We start from the raw sequence: 18,411 nt of genomic DNA on the forward strand, positions 1-18,411 counted from the left end.
CTATACTCCAACTTGTAGTCGGCTGGCTGTTACTTTATAACTCGGAATGTCTTCGGCGGTAGCCACACTGGAACTCGAACTCGAACTGATCGATACGCACTGTGCATCCACTTATATAGCTGCAGTGCTTGCCTGTGGCGTAATGAGTGCCACGTCACAGTAGGACGTTGATTACGGTTACGTTAGCGTTGCGCGTTACGTCACCGCGTGACGTCACCGCGGAGGGGAGTGGCGGGGAGCGCTACGTTACCGTGGAGAGGAGGGGGGAGGGGGGTTCTCAGTCGCGCAACATGTTACAATATATATATGTAATTACCGGACAATAAGATGCCACTTCCCCGAATGCAGCACACTCTTCACAGTCACCACTGTGATGGACCCGAATCTCAAATACTGGTCGGTCCGCTAACGGACAGCACACGTATACAGTTTACATTACTCCGTGGCCTGTAGTCCGTAAGCGAACTATACTGACAGTTTACGTACGTATAATGGAGTAAGCGGTGAAAAATTTACGTCTCCATTACGAAATAATAATCGAGTTAGTTTATATGGAATCTCGTGGCAGGATAATGCAATGCAATCTTTTTGCAAGCTTTCCCTTCACATCCATTCATCAACTCACTGTGAGCCTCACAGACTCACAACGGCACCCTCTTGCACCGCCTGTACTCGGGACCTTGCTCACAAATTTACTGCATGGGGGATATTCCTAAGGCTCTCCAAATCGGAAGGCATAACTTATTCCGCGTGATTCCGTTCCAAATGTCTCCGCTTCGAGGGAAGAATAAATATAAGTTTTTTCTATATTCTGTAATATAACGCCGTGCAGTCCGTTCAGAGTTGGGCGGTTGTGATTCTTACGTGCTGCATGTAGCCTGAACTGAGTCTGCAGTCGCCTGCTCACGCTGGTTCCCGCGCGCGCATTTTTCTACCATGAAAATGGAAGCGATACATTCCTCCGAAACGTCGGTTCGCATAATATCTACACGATGCCACATCCAAAAAGACGGCATTCTTCCTAGTCACCGCCGTGAAAACATCAAATCTTACGAGAAATTATTTTTTGACCCTGGTAGAAGCAATTTTTGTTCCTGTCTGGCGCAGCCCAGTCATCCCTATTGGCCACGCATACTCCTGTAAGATGGGCAGTGGGGTTTGTTTCTCCAGAAATAAAACGGCCGGGACGTGAGGTTGGCTGCTCACTTCATCTGGTTCCTAAGAGCTATACCTCCACTATCCTTAACGCTTTCATGGCTTGTACCTTACTTAAGCCAGGAACAAATTTACTTTCTTAGCTTATAATTTTAATTCTGCCATCAAGAAGTATCTTTACTTGGAGTTTACCTTTGCTACCTTAAGGGCGATCGCACACCAACTACGTCAAGACATTCATCAACACATGAGACAAAAGACGCAGACTTGCTTCGTGATTCATCAGCATGAAGCTGACGTCAGCATCATGACTCAGACAGGTGTGCGGCAGTTTTCATAATCTCATTCGTTTCAACTGTGCTCCTTTCTTTGCGTCATGTCGCATACATCGTGTCTTGACGCATGCCTGCGTGCGGCCTTGCTTAGGGTTTAATATCGCCTGAAAGAGCCTCCTTGCTTGAAGATTTTCCAAATAAAATTTCTTACGCACGTTTGCAATTCTAATGTGTGCCCCGCTCATCATTTTTTTTTTGCGATTTTAAGACGCACAACGCCGCGTCATCAAGGGGCCTAATTATTTTAGATTTCCAGTACCAATCTTAACATTAATCTATTGAGGGGTTAGGGACAGATGTGACCTCCCTATTATGCTCTGATTTTACGCAACTGAATCAGAACTTCATTACTGCTCCATTCTCGTCTGTTGCTGCCTTCCTGAGGCGGGCAGTAGCCCTGATCAGGCAGCGCAGTATTTACGGTTCATTTCAAGTGCTTAGCTGGTTGCAGGGAAAGGAAGTTAGGTCTTGAGTGACAGCAGCACACAACAGAATTTCTGCAGATTCCTTTATCGCTTGGCACAACCTGCGCTTAAGGGAGGCGATGCCATTGAAAACATCAAGAGGCAGCAAGCTATAAGAGCATTATTAGCGAATTTGAGACGTAAATGGCTAAATTTTAAGTGGAAATATACCAACGTAACTGAAATTTCAAGATATTGGGAAATAACCGAAAAGAAAATGTTTGGAGAAATGTAAGAATAACAAATGAAAGAAAACACAAACACAGTAAAAAAAAAGTGTTCCTCCGCTCCTTTGCTTTTCCACTAGTCGTCAATATTCTTGCGTCTTCTNATTCAACAGGAGGCAATTCAGTGGCGCCGACAAGGTTATACAACCATCACAGCATGCAATATATTTTGTTTACGAACTTGTTCACTCTGTAACCAACCAAGTAACGGGTCAGAGATGAAGACACAGACTGAATGATTAAGGACATGATGTGTTGCCTGATAAGGGATATTGTACAATTCACAGGACAGTGATAGGTGGATATGAAGCAATGGTGGAATACTGATTAGCGGGGGAAACAGAAGAAACTTGCAAGAGAAACCGGATATGTCACTCTCCATCCACCGCAAATCCTACACAAGGCTCTCAACTCCGCCACTAGTTTTGCATCAATGTTAGACAGAGACTGCGATACAATATGGCGTAAAAAACCATTGCTATGCAACGACACGGTAAACATGCCTCTACAACAATAGTTACTGTTGGAAACGGTGTTTTCTACCTGGTCCGTGCAAAGTTGTTATAAGGAAGGCAATTTGGGCGACCCAGTCAGTTCAGTTGAGCTCTGCAAGGGAGGCTGGTAAGAGATGGCGTTACCGTTCAGTTGTGGAGTGTTAGGCAGCCGGAAACGGCGGAATGCTTTTCTTACTACTTGCTTCATGGTTTATTCTCCGACCCTGAAATCTAACTTAATTTGTTCCCCCGAAACGTTTGTTGATTTTCAGTGGACTACACGACGACATATCCCAGAATATAGAATCATTCAGGGGTACACATATTCATAATATATTGATAATTATTAAGTAATTTAATTATTTGATTACTGTTTATTTTAAGAAATTTACAGGTGAGGAAAAGTGTGTTCTCAAGTTAATATAAAAATGAGGTATAAGGAACTGAAATTATGTAGGAAAGATGCAACTATGGAATATTTTATGGTAATAAAGAGGAGTGCTTAGTTAAGGAAACTGTGAAGGCCGTAGAAGACGGAAATGAGATGAAACACTGATTTCCTTGTATTAATAGGATTGTACTGGAGCGAAGAGGAGGGAGGGGTTGTTAGTAAGAACATCAATCGAAGTTGGAAAGGGTTGCAATCGTGAAAGGGAAAAGACTAATGAAACTCGGTGCCAGTCATCGAGTGAACAAAATTAATAAAATAAATTCCTCATAGTAAGATAAATAATATTCCGGATCCAAAATGGATGTCCTTATTCGTTGATACTGTAGTGTTTCAGTGAACAGAATTGTTCTGTTACATTTCCGAGTTCATGTCAGAAAATAAAGATGGAAGATTAAGTCTAAAGGCTTGTAAATATTGTACTATCGCGTTTATGAGTGCCTATAAAAGGGGTTTGGATTGGTAATTGAATTAATTCCACTCTTACAGAACATAACTACAAGTAACTATAGCGCTATCGCTAATTTCCACGCACGTATTAAGTCTTCTCAGTCTGCTGTATCTTTACTGGTTATCTCCTGGTAACGGCTTCTAACAGCGGGCGTTCCCCTTCCTCTGAGTTCGCGAAATGTCGCCGTGCCTTAGTTACCAGCTTCACGGCAGCAGTCCTCTAACTCGCTCACCAATCAACTCGCTCTACTCCACTGAACTGTATTAACTAAACTCAATTCGGTCGGTCGAGTGATATAGCCTCTGAGCGGACCCTTAGGGCACGTTCACACACACAGCGATATCAGTCGTACGACGTCCGTACGGTTCATGTCGCATCAAGCAGTAGAATATAAAGTATAGTCTTAGCTTTTATACTTGACGACATGCGACATCTACCGTACGACAGTCGGATCAACCCAACTTCATCTCGCCTTTGATTGATTGGATGCAGCCAGTGCAATCTTTCCTGCTGCCTCCGTTTTTTTTTTCGGCGTCGGTGAAAATACCACATAGCAAGTACGCGCTCTCGGTCCAGCGTTCATTGTTCCTTCATCAAAACTGTGATTCGGTTCGGATAAAGTCGCTCTAGTGTGAAAAGGAGGTCGTGCGGCAAAAAAAAAATCGTACGACATTTTTCCGTACGTCCGATGTCGCTGTCTATGAACGTGCCCTTAGAAAACACAAATTCCAACAGTACATCCATTGTTGAGCGCGGGCCGCTGCCTAGCAACGGATCTATATGCCACAGTATGTTGTTATTTAGTTGATATGCATTTTTGGAATTTTCTTTCGTTTCATTTTTGTTAAAAAATACGTTTTGGAATCTGGCTTTGCTACCATCATCAAGTGAAAGTATGAAATCTACTTTGTTTGGGCCATTAGATAATGAGAAAAGATCGGCTCCAACTAATTGACCCCGGAGGTTAGATTTCATACTTTCGCTTACTGACAGAAGCTGAGTCAGCGGGAAAGGGTCTTTTTCTTTACCAGAAGTGAGGAAAAGAGAAGTGTCCTTTATATATATGAGCTGAATAAAAAATGGAAAGTCAATTCTGAAGAGTTCTGGCGGTGGTGTATAACATTTGGGGTTATTGAGTTTTTTGATTCTGTCCATCGTCCGGTATTCTAAACGTCCAGTGACTCAGGTTAGCTCTTTTTGACAGACACCCACATAGTTGGTGCTTCCAAGTCTTTCACCTGAGAAAGGAAACAGATTCAGCTTCCGAAATGCTGTCTTCTTTAGTATATTACACGACGGATAACGCCCAAAAACTTATTACTCCCCAAAACGGAACAGCCCTCCCCGTTTGTAGTCGGCAAACTCGGAGTCATTTAGGACAAATAACAATACGTACATTGGCTCATTCAGTACTGTTTTGATTTGTGTCCCTGCAGCAAATTTCAGACAGGGACAAGGCTTTATGTCATTATGACATTCACATGTCTCTGCATCAATCGAATCTCAACCTTCTATCCAATCACTGTCTCTTTCCTCGGAGGTATAACGACCGCAGCGTGAATGTGATTAATCTTTACCGATAAATGTTTATGAATGAATCTGAGGAGTTATATATTCATTCACACACATTTGTTCTCAGCGTTAGTCCTACAAGTGCCAAGGTCGAGAATTTCGACTGTTACAAATGTTGCTATATCTGACAGTATGCGACATCTACTGACACTTTATCTGAACTACATGCTAGAAAATATTTGGACAGAATCTTTCTTATTTTAAGGTCATAAGAATTCTTCGTGTGCTGGTCACACTAGCCGCGAGGTCTAAGGCTTGAACTGTAATCGCTCGCTCGGAAGCTGGGATCGTGGGTTTGTATCCGACTTAAGGCATGGATGTTTGGTGTACGTTTATTCTGTGTTTGTGTTGACCTGTGTTTAGTCTGAGGTCTTGCGACGAGCTGATCACTCGTGCAAGGGTTCTTATCATCTGTGAAAAATGATTACGGATCTGAATAAAAGGCCATGGTCATGAATGAGCTAGAGGAGCCGTAATACAAGAAGTCTTCACGTTTGCAGTTATTTACCCGTGAAAAATAACATCCATGACAACCTGAAATGGTGCTGGCACTGAATGAATTAAAGTGGCTCTTATGGGTTAATTAGAACATAGATGCTGCCTTAACTTTATCATTTTCGGAACCCCGTTTGCTCCTGAATGGACTGCAGATTTCCACTCGTCTTTTACTGATCGATCCTATAAGTAACGGCTTATATCTCACTAAAACAAATGAAACACACGTCGTTTCCTTACCGACCGCTATCCCAGATTGGCATTACATGGATAATAGCGCTCCAAAGACAGGAACATGAGCATGGAAATTACACTGAAGATTTGCACTGTTTCCAAATTGCGACGGTACTTTAAGTGCCTGATTCGCTTAGTGAGGGGTGGAGTCCAACTGGGTCCACTCGGCACGGCGGCCACTGATTGGCCTATTGTACCTGCCCCGGGTGATTATGGTAATAAAGAATTTGGTGGAATGAAGATTGACAGGGTAAACCGAAGTACTCGGAGAAATCCCGGCCCAGCGCCACTTTGTCCACCACAAATCCCATTTGACCAGATCCGGGATAGAACCCGGGCCGCCGCGGTGGGAAGCCAGCGACTAACCGCTTGAACTATGGCGCGGGCTTAATGCTGGAATACTGTAGTCGGTATAGCGACTGGCTACGGGCTTGATGACTGAGGGTTCGGATTTCGAGTCCTGGTTGCAGCAAGAATTTTCACTTCTTCATGTCATCCAGACCGGCTCTGGGGCCTACACAGCCTCTTATATAATAGGTATTGGGCTATTTCCTCTGGGGTAAAGCGGCAGGAACGTGAAGCTAACCACTCGCCTACAACTAGTGCCGAGGTCAAGAAAATATGGATCTATACATCACCCCCATAAGCCTTCATGGTGTAGTGCTTAATTAGTTAAGCACAGGGACAACTTTACCTTACCTTACTTCAAGTGCCCAGAATAGGTTATGTGACCACAAACATTAGGTAAATCAACGGAAAGTTCTTAGAGGTAAAAAAAAATATGCCAGGTGTCCCTGTGCTTGCTACTCCATGAAGACGTATGGGGGAGTGGACATATGGATACAAGTTGTCTTGAACTCGGCACTAGTTAGAGGTGAGTTGTCAGCTTCATGCCTCGGTCGCTTTATCCTCAGGGTAAAACCCCCCGGTACCGCTTAGATAGGAGGCTGAGTGGAACCCAGATCTGGTTTCTACGACATGGAGAGAGAAAAATCTTGCCTCTACCGGGACTCAAACTCCAACTTGTCTTTTGCCCAACCCATAACCAGTCGCTGTATAGACTGCGTTTTTCTGGCTCCCAATGACAGCATCTTGAACACATAAATTTGTTATCATTGTCAGTGACAATCGCAGCGTTAGTTAGGCTGATATTTAATTGCAGGTGACTGTACATTCCTTTATGTTAACATTTTTTATGTATGAAGATTAACATCTTATAATCTGGTAGGCCGTTATCGACGTTTCGGAAGAGCCAACTGCCTCCATCTTCAGGATATAGAACGAGGAAATACGTCCTCCGAAACGGGGACAACGGAATAACTTAATGCACGGCGACGCACGCCAGGAAATAGACCTTGAATCTCACGTTGTTTTGCGCAGTTCTGTGTTTCGGCCTCTTCAATAATTATGTTTGGAGCATACAGAGCTATGGTGAGGGGTCAGGGGTCCCATGAGAACCGGGACACTAACTCTCTCTCTCTCTCTCTCTCGATTTTCACATCAGAGCTGATTTCAATTACGGCTGGACTCTTTTTTCTTTATTTTTTTAGTGTCCCACAGCGCAATTTCCTCTCGTGTTACTCTCCTCACAATTACAGGAGCAGAAATCGGGTTAGACAAGAGGTCATCAGGCAGCTAACCAGCAACAGTAGATAAAGTTGCAGGCGGTAGCCTCTGGGCTAGGCAGTTTCTTTCTGCTGCTACTTGTCTAATTGCATTGCAACGACGGACCATGTATAGCTGATTCCATTAGCCGGTCCGTTCTATTTTCAGGCTTAAAGAATATCAGCTCTCTGCAAGTCTTCTCAGGTTGGTCATCAGGTTTACCAACTGAAACTTAATTTTCATTTTTCCATATCCCACATATGTGTTGTGTGGGGCGTCCATTTCATCCATGTTGAATTTACCGCTCGCTTATTTTCTTATTCTGTGAACAGGAAAATAAATGGAGCTCACCTTCATGCCATTTCATCCAGCACCCTCTTACTCTCTCTCTCTCTCTCTTGATTTTTAGTTATTCTCCTCAGCATTTTCCCCCCCACTCATTTTCATTAAGTGGAATCCATCATAAAGAAAATTTTATCAAGAATTCCAAGAAGAAGAAGAAGAAGAAAGAAGGAACCAGTTCCTTCGCTTTGTAATTAATGGTTGACACGATTCAATAAGTAACATCGAGTCTCATAACGCAATGTATTTACTGTAAATCATAAATCTGTTATATTGCCACGTGTAGTAGGTGTGACCATTAGACGGGGTTCAGAGTGGATGGTTAGATTTATTGACAACTTCTATACACCACTCGGAACTACACTTTACAGTTCCTTGACACACGCAGACTATTGCCCTCAGTCTATTACAGCCCCCAGTAGCCGTTTCCTGGTAACAGATTTAACATAATGATTATACCAGTCTCACCGTAACTCTATCACATGTGAAGTCTTTTCTGCATGGCCGAATTCCTTTCTTCTCAGTCATTTAACTGTCATCTCAAGAGAGCCCCCTCAGTTCTATCTCAGCTGCCTGAGATCCTCGTTATAGAGCTTCGGGTTGGCCCCAGCAGAAAATACCGTTTCCTAACAATAAAATCTGTAGTTCATCTATTGCTGTGTGGTCGTTCATTTCCGCAGGAAACTCTTTACCGAGTCGTTGCCTAGTAGTGAACGTCTACTCTGGCTCCTCTATTCCGGCCTTCAGGAGTCATATCACAATATCACATGCATGTCAGCTGCGAAGTTTTATAAGAATTATGTTCCCTAAGGGCATTATTTCAGCTGTCGAGCCATGCAAGTGCCTTGTGCGTAATAAGTTCTTTCGCATGAAAATTCCGTTAAAATTTATTTTATATTCATTAAGTAAGCAGATAAGTGATACGTTAAATTTCATTCCATGACAAAACCGCTAGTACCAAAACCAGCTTCGACAAGTTCTATGGGGTGCAATTTGTAGATAGAACTGAAGCACGCTTTTCCAAGTATGTATTCTGTAAACTGTTTTATTAGTTACTGAACTCCAACTTTGTGTTTGGTATCTAAAGCAAACATCGGCTGTAGCGGATAGTTTGTGTTCAGGATGAGTCCCTAGTTTATGTGCGCAAGCCCGCTCGCTGTCTTTACTTAAGCTTAGTCCTTCCTTGGAAGCAGTCAAAGCAGATGTTCAGAGAGTATTTCAAAATGATAGTTTCCGTCCTTTCACATTTTTCCCAATTCATAATAATATCCAACTTGTATGAAGAACGAAACCAGAAGCAGGGATAGAGCAGTCGGTGTAGTGACTGGCTACACGCTCCATTATATAGAGGTCGGATTTTGAGTCCCGGTATGGGCAAGAATTTTCTTTTCTCCACGTCCTCCAGAAAAGTTCTCTGGCCCATCCAACCTTCTATCCTATCGCAGGTAAGTAAAATAAAAAGTAAAGCTATCCCTGTAACATGCCGTGGAGGCCCATAGGGTTGTGAGACATCGAGGTTCCCACATTTTCAGACAATCGGCTCATAGATGGCGGTAAGGTTGTCAGACTTACGCACCCAAGAACATTCCAAGAATATTCCTGGTACTCATTTCTGTTAGAGGCTGAGTCGACCACAGGGCCATAATGCGGCTGGAAGGATTAGGTCAATTGAAAAAGAAAAATTTAATGACCCCATCGGGACTTGAACCCGCGAACTACCGGCTTGTAGCATAGTGCCTCAACCAAGTACGCTACCACGTGCCCTCCCTATTGTAGGTACTGGGTGTTTTTTCCACAAAGTTAAAGCGGCCGGGTCGTGAAGCTGACCACTCTCCTCAAACAAGTGCAGAGGTCAAGAATAAACGGATCTATACACCCATTCCCCCGTGCATCTTCATGGCGTAGTGTTTAATTATTTAAACACAGGGACAACTTTACCGTACCTAGGTTTCATTGTAATTACATCAAGAACACCCGGCCATATTTCAGAGTCAAAAAAAGAAACGGCAAAAGACGTAAATTTCTCACGGAACTGAATGTTAAGATTATGTGCTTCTGGGATGTGATGCAGTGAACCTGCTGCTCCATTAGAAGTAATTAGAAGCAGTAGGCTATTCTGAAATAATGGAGCTATGTACTTCAATTTTGAAAATATCCGTAAATGACCTTTATAATACGAGTTATAGGTCGCAGTTTCAGTTCCCGATGAAGCCACTGGATTTTTTAATTTACTCATTATAACAGCTGTCAGCCGGCACATAAGGCTGACAACCTAACCGCCATCTTTGAGTCGATGATCTCGAAAACATGGGAGCCTCGACGTCTCACAGCCTCAATGGGCTTCTACCGCCTGTTACAGGGACATGTTTTTATAGATGATATCTATGGACATTTTTATAATTAAACTGAAGATGTACCAATAAATTATATATACATTTTTGGGTCCCTCTGTATAGAAACGAATCAGACTAAATATTGTCAGAATCTATTGCTTGTTAGCAAGCAGTGTACTTAGCTCTTCTAACGAGATATTACGATACTCCAGAAAGCTTTGTTGTGCTGTAATTATAAGATTCTTTGCTACACACTTTCTTGGAAGGACTCCCTCTTTGTCCATTGGTCGCAATTTCCTTCTGTAAGCAAAAGTTATACATTCCTCGGCCTTTCACAGAGCGAGTTGGACCGGAAGCTAACTTAGGGTAACGGTGCTCTTATGGTTCAAGTACGATATTGAAATTGTTCTGCGATTTCACACCACGGTTCAACACTAGAGAGATGGCGATTAGGAACTTTCAAAGCATTGGTTCCCTAGTTCCTTAAGACACCGTCTTGCTACAGAAAGGAACATGACACATTCGACATCAAAGCGCATTTGAATTACGTAACGAAGCGAAGCCTCATATAGGTCCAGAAAGAGTCTTTTCTACGCTTTGAATTAAATTTAATATATTCCTGGAATGTTAAAGACAAAATCCATTTCCATGTTTAGACAAAACGAAGATATTGCACCTTATCTGAAATCTATTTCATGTACAAGGGTAAAGCTATCCGTGTAACAGGGAGTGGAGGACAATAGGGTTTTGAGACTTCGAGACTGGCATATTTTCTAGGGAGTCGACTCACAGATGGCAGTTAGGTTGTCAGCCATAAACACATGCAGCTCTTTACCTCCCAGGAAGAGCCCTGGTCCTCATTTCTGTTAGCGAGATTAAATTGTTTCATTTCGAGAATGCAATGACATGATACAGCCTTGAAGCTCTTGGAGGCTAAGTGGACGGATAGGGTTTAGGTATGACGGGACTTCCCCTCTACCACCATTGCCCACAAATTTCTGGAGACCGCCCTCCACTTCTCCCCGTTCCGTTTCACTCCCTGTCCCGTTTATTATATCGTTTTTCTCTGATCCGCTTTCTGTCCCTCTTTGTTCTCTCTTTCTCTGCTCCAGTCTTAATTTCATATCATGTCTCTTCCTTCTTTCTTCCTTTTAAGCCCACTTTCAATAAATATAAAAAATGAAGTAGGCTTATGGGATAACATTGCTGTCTGTCTCTCTGTATCCCTTATCAACATTTGAATGCTGAATCAATCTTTATGAAACTTGATATGTATATCATGGCACCCGGGCCCATCTCAACGGCGTAAATTTCAAATCACTCCCATCACTCTGTGTCTATGTATGTAACCCCTTTTCGCCTCTAGGCAACGGCACAGTAAAAACGTAACCGCGGCAACGAATACACGCTACAATAGAATAGTTGTTGGACGCGGTCCGTGTCGTATCATAGGGAAGTAGGCGATTGATAGGCGTCCCACTCCAAAATCCGTATAAATTTTATCCAAAGCCGGTTTATTTTTAAACCCTGAAAATGGTGACAGTACGTTCATACGAAACGTTGGTAAATTTATACCGGATTACATGACATCACATCCCAGATATATTGGAGCTGGAATATCGCAGTCGGTATAGCTACGAGCTACGGGCTGGAAGGTCGGGTTTTGATTCCCGGGAGGGACAAGAGAATGTTTTCTTCTCCTCAACGTCCAGACCGGCTCTGGGTCCCACTCAGCCTCCTAGCTAATTGGTACTGGGGACTAGTTCCTCAGAACATTAACCTGTATCTAGTGCCGAGGCCAAGACTAGTGGAGACATACCTCTTCTCCCCCATACGTCTCTTCATGGCGTAGTGCTTAATTAATTAAGCACAGGGACAACTTTACTTTTGCCATGAGTAGAGANCGAGATATTACGATACTCCAGAAAGCTTTGTTGTGCTGTAATTATAAGATTCTTTGCTACACACTTTCTTGGAAGGACTCCCTCTTTGTCCATTGGTCGCAATTTCCTTCTGTAAGCAAAAGTTATACATTCCTCGGCCTTTCACAGAGCGAGTTGGACNGAATTTCAAAGCCTGAAGTTTTGTAATCATCACTTGAGCTTCAATTTCAAAAACTTGACATTGTGTGATGGGTTCAAGTTTGCTAGGCAGGAAGTCCCCATTAATGAAGCAGTGACCATCAGATAGTTTAATTGCATATTTGTTTCCGCGTTTANTTCAAAGCATTGGTTCCATAGTTCCTTAAGACACCGTCTTGCTACAGAAAGGAACATGACACATTCGACATCAAAGCGCATTTGAATTACGTAACGAAGCGAAGCCTCATATAGGTCCAGAAAGAGTCTTTTCTACGCTTTGAATTAAATTTAATATATTCCTGGAATGTTAAAGACAAAATCCATTTCCATGTTTAGACAAAACGAAGATATTGCACCTTATCTGAAATCTATTTCATGTACAAGGGTAAAGCTATCCGTGTAACAGGGAGTGGAGGACAATAGGGTTTTGAGACTTCGAGACTGGCATATTTTCTAGGGAGTCGACTCACAGATGGCGGTTAGGTTGTCAGCCATAAGCACAGGCAGCTCTTTGCCCCCCAGGAAGATCCCTGGTCCTCATTTCTGTTAGCGAGATTAAATTGTTTCATTTCGAGAATGCAATGACATGATACAGTCTTGAAGCTCTTGGAGGCTAAGTGGACGGATAGGGTTTAGGTATGACGGGACTTCCCCTCTATCACCATTGCCCACAAATTTCTGGAGACCGCCCTCCACTTCTCCCCGTTCCGTTTCACTCCCTATCCCTTTTATTATATTTTTTTTCTCTGATCCGCTTTCTGTCCCTCTTTGTTCTCTCTTTCTCTGCTCCAGTCTTAATTTCATATCATGTCTCTTCCTTCTTTCTTCCTTTTAAGCCCACTTTCAATAAATATAAAAAATGAAGTAGGCTTATGGGATAACATTGCTGTCTGTCTCTCTGTATCCCTTATCAACATCTGAATGCTGAATCAATCTTTATGAAACTTGATATGTATATCATGGCACCCGGGCCCATCTCAACGGCGTAAATTTCAAATCACTCCCATCACTCTGTGTCTATGTATGTAACCCCTTTTCGCCTCTAGGCAACGGCACAGTAAAAACGTAACCGCGGCAACGAATACACGCTACAATAGAATAGTTGTTGGACGCGGTCCGTGTCGTATCATAGGGAAGTAGGCGATTGATAGGCGTCCCACTCCAAAATCCGTATAAATTTTATCCAAAGCCGGTTTATTTTTAAACCCTGAAAATGGTGACAGTACGTTCATACGAAACGTTGGTAAATTTATACCGGATTACATGACATCACATCCCAGATATATTGGAGCTGGAATATCGCAGTCGGTATAGCTACGAGGTACGTGCTGGAAGGTCGGGTTTTGATTCCCGGGAGGGACAAGAGAATGTTTTCTTCTCCTCAACGTCCAGACCGGCTCTGGGTCCCACTCAGCCTCCTAGCTAATTGGTACTGGGGACTAGTTCCTCAGAACATTAACCTGTATCTAGTGCCGAGGCCAAGACTAGTGGAGACATACCTCTTCTCCCCCATACGTCTCTTCATGGCGTAGTGCTTAATTAATTAAGCACAGGGACAACTTTACTTTTGCCATGAGTAGAGAGTAACAGAAATGAGAATTGCAAAACCGGGGAGACGCATTTGGAAATGGTCCTGCTGATTTACACGCTTCTCGTTAATGATTAAACAGAAGTCCATGGATGTAACATGAAGGGAATTTCAAAGCCTGAAGTTTTGTAATCATCACTTGAGCTTCAATTTCAAAAACTTGACATTGTGTGATGGGTTCAAGTTTGCTAGGCAGGAAGTCCCCATTAATGAAGCAGTGACCATCAGATAGTTTAATTGCATATTTGTTTCCGCGTTTATTACCCGGCAGCGCAGTCACAACAACATATTAAACGTAGGGCCCCACTTAATGGCCCTGAAAATGTGATGTTTGACTACGACACATGGCACAACAATTAACGAAAATTAAGCAGATATGACCAGTGAATCTGTGTAACTAATCACATAATGCGCCTTAAAATTAAATATTATTAAAATCTGCTTATTTTAGCAGTGATACGTAACGCAGATCAGTGTGAAGTGCAATAGGCACAAGAAGACTATTGGAACACAAACATACTCTGTGCCGATGCAGTCCACCAATAAGAAAGCCCACTGTTATACACGTTTCTGAATGAATTCAATCCAAAAGCGCAACCTGTTTCCTTAAGATACATCTTAGAATATTATCGTCCAGTCTCGTTCATTTTCCGTCTGTCCACTTGCCGCAGAATATCCATACTATAAGTTTGTGTGAAGTTCCTTCCACAATTCCAGCCAATCATAGCATACTGGGTGTTAGAACATGGTGCGTCGATCACTGCTCGAACACTGGGGTCATTGGTTCGAATTCCACTTGAGCCATGGATGTCTGTGTGGCTTTATTCTGTTTCTTTTGTTCCTTGTGTAGATAACGGCCTTGCGACAGGCTGATCCCCCGTCCAAGGTCTCCTACCGATTGTGTATACCATTAAGAAACTCAAAAAAGGGGCCAATGTCCAAAGGGCTGTAGAGCCATAGAGTGAGGGGTGAGGGAGGGAGGGAGAGAACAGGTTGCAGAGGGGAGTACTTAAACGCAAACGGGATTAAATATTTATGAAGTTGGAGAAATTTGCATAATGAGAAAAATCATAATATATATATATATNCTGAATGCTGAATCAATCTTTATGAAACTTGATATGTATATCATGAGAAAAATCATATTTTTTTTTACTGGCTCTACAGCCCCCTTGGGCCTTGGCCTGTGATTTTTCAGTTTCATGATCATTTTACATACGGTGGGACGCTTTGAACGAGTGATCAGCTCGACGCAGGACCTGTACCTAAACACAGGAGAACACAAACACAGAATACACACATAAACATACCAAACATCCATGCTTTGTGTGAGATTAGAACCCACGATCCCGATTTTCGAGCGAGCGAAGAGAGTACATGCCTTAGACCTCTCAGCTACCGTGACCGGCTTCATAACCTATACTCCTCTCCAAATATAATAATAACGAACAAGTTAGGAGGATGAAATGAGCAAGGCATGTAGCACGCATTGGGAGAAGAGGAATTCATACAGGATTTTGATGGGAATTCTTAATATTTTTAACTAATATTTATATTGATGTTAAACGTTGTTCCTCCGTATTTGAATCAGTCTGGTTTCACGTTTCTGCTTGGAAAACACATAACTTTTCTGCATTCATTTATTCCTCTAGCCACTGTCATTCGGATAGAAGTGCTTCTGCTGCTAATTAAGTTCGCAAATCGCCAGATATTTCTATAAGTTTGCTTTTTAAGTTAAATAACCTTCGTGATTTAGCTTTTTCCTTATATGTTTGTTCTTTGTCTAAGTTTCTTTTTGTGGTCCTGTATTTCTCCAGACTCTGTTATTTGTCCCTGGCTGTTTAATTCAGCATGTAAGTAAATCAAAATTGAACATTATTATTATTATACACTTCACAAATAAGTGTACTTATCTCGACCATAGACCGCCTCTGTGCTCTAGTGGTCAGCGTTCTTGACTACAGATCCAGAAGGTCCGGGTTCAATTCCCGACGCTACCACATTTTTTTCTGAGAAGTAGTGGGTCTGGAACTGGGTCCACTCAGCCTCGTGATGATAATTGAGGGGCTATTTCAAGGAAATAGCGGCTCCGGTCTAGAAAACCGAAAATTAACGACCGTGGGGCAATAACTTCGCCGTCAAGCGGCGGTCGCTCGGTTGGTATAGTCCGCTTTCGGACTAAAGGCCACGGACCATATTCAAATATTGCAGGCTTCAAATTCGTAAAACTCGAGAGCAATCTCTGTACCTTAAAATTACTTACAACAGCCATTCCTTTTGTCCCTAATATTCACGGATATTACCGAAGTAATATCAAGTATATTATTTTGTATTCCACAAGGGCCTACAAGTACTGCCACGTGGAAAGCCCGAGAAGCACTGACTGAACTTGTGCCGCGTACGAATTCTTCATTGTTTCATTTCGCATTGCCGTGACGTGTTTCAAGTGACGTTCTTATCTAAAGGATGAAACAAGATGGCGGATATAAAGAAAGATAAATATTGGAAGCATCTGGCTCCAACACAAGTCATGGAGTCTGACATTCGTCTCGACGCGCGCGGGATATGTGTCACGGATGAAAGAGTCAATTAGAGAATGACATGCGTCACTTGCCATTGACAGCAGCTGGCTGGGCGAGCCCTCATCCAGATTAATAAATCCTGCCCCATCAGTCCACAGCCTCGGACTTGCACACAAAAAGCAAACCACTTGTCACCCTTCCTTCAAAAAAGAAAAACTCACACCGTTGGTTTACCCTCTAATGACGTCTCATTTTGTTAAAGTCCTCAGGGTCACTTCTCAACCTTCTTACAGCTTAAAGAAACTTCCTTTATATCATGTCACAGTAGGCGTATGGACAGTTCTGATCTTGTACTTATCGACGTTTCGGAACATGTTACATTTCGTAATAAAATTAGTAGTATGCTAGTACACCTACGTTACACCACTAATATAAGGTAAAGTTGTCTCTGTGCTTAACTAATTAAGCACTATGGCATGAAGACGTATGGGGGAGTGGATGTATAGATCCACATCTTGTTGACCTCTGCATTAGTTGGAGGTGCGTGGTTAACGGTCGCTTAACCCCAGGGGAGGAAGCCCTCGCTACTCATTGGATAGGAGGTTCGGTGGACCCGAAAGCCGGTGTGGACGATTGGAGAAGTGAAAATTATTGACCCTACAGGGACTCGAACTCCGAACCCTCGGTAGTCTAGGCCGTAGCCTGTCGCTATACCGACTGAGCTATCCCGCTTTTCCACTAATATAAACACTTTGGTAAAATGTAAAGTTATCCCTGTCCTTAATTAAATTAAAACGCTACACGTTGAAGACGTATGGGGGGAGTGGGCGTGTAGTTCCACCATTCTTAAACTCAGCACTAGATGGCGGTGAGCGGTCAGTTTCACGCCCCTGCCGCTTTACCACCAAGGAGAAGCCTAGAGTACAAATTGGACAGGAGACTGGGTTAGCCCCAGAGCAGATCTGAACACTACGGAATGGAAAAAGATCTCTTGACTTCGCCGGGAATTGAACCCTGTTTCTACGGTTGTCCAGCCAGTAGCCTAGTCGACACACCGACTGAGCTAACGAGGCATTGTTAACTAGAACAGCAACATATACATGTATAAGGTCTGCATCTTCAAAGTAGAAGAGACTTTTCTGCTTCTATCCTGAAGATGGAGACAACAGGACCTTACGGGTAACTATCTACTGCATTATACGGTACTATCTTCATGGTCATCACTGTGAGAGTCCCAAATCTTTTATTCACAAAGTATCGTTATCCTGCGTAATTTTTTGTATTTATTTTTCAAGAGCTCGGCCCTGAGAAATAATAAACGTAATTATGTAGCGAAGGGTTCGTGGTTTATATTGTCACGATTTATATGCGTGACTATAGAAGGGGTATTGACAGGTGAATGGCTTTATTGACCACCTTGTATATATACACCCTCGGAACTACAATTACTTACAACGCAACTGCTAAGCTCCACATTTCACAGATAACCACAGCACCCGCTAAGACTTTTTCTAGCCTACTGTGTCTTCAATAGCCGTTCCTTAGTAACGGCTATTGAAACTCCCTCAGCCGTTCTGTGATCCTCCTTATATAGCCTCGTGGCAGACCCAACAGAAAGCACCATCTTCTATCTTTGCGTGCGCCTTCGTATCCACGTGAACGTGTTTACTGAGCCCTTGTTTAGAAACGGGTCTCATAACCTCGCTGTTCTATTGTTGCGTGCATGTATGTTGTGGGCGTTACCTAGTAATGGTCGCTGTTTAAAAACTCTCAGCATAGCAACGGGTCTATACGCCACAATATTATTCGCCCAATATATCTCATGTTCGTTAAATCAAGAGACGTATTATGATGGAGATATGCAGCACGTTTCGAGGAAAAAATAATTCCTGAATTTTAACCCGATAATAAGTGACACCTTGAAAGGCTTTTAAGTGGATGTGATGTCCTCTTAAGGTGATGCTTAATTAAGCCCAGGGTAGACTAAATCTTTAATAACATCACACACACACACACACACACACATATATATATATATATATATATATATATAGACGCACGTATT

This window comes from Cryptotermes secundus, unplaced genomic scaffold, assembly GCF_002891405.2.
Source record: "Cryptotermes secundus unplaced genomic scaffold, Csec_1.0 scaffold560, whole genome shotgun sequence".
NCBI classification, from domain to species: Eukaryota; Metazoa; Arthropoda; class Insecta; order Blattodea; family Kalotermitidae; genus Cryptotermes; species Cryptotermes secundus.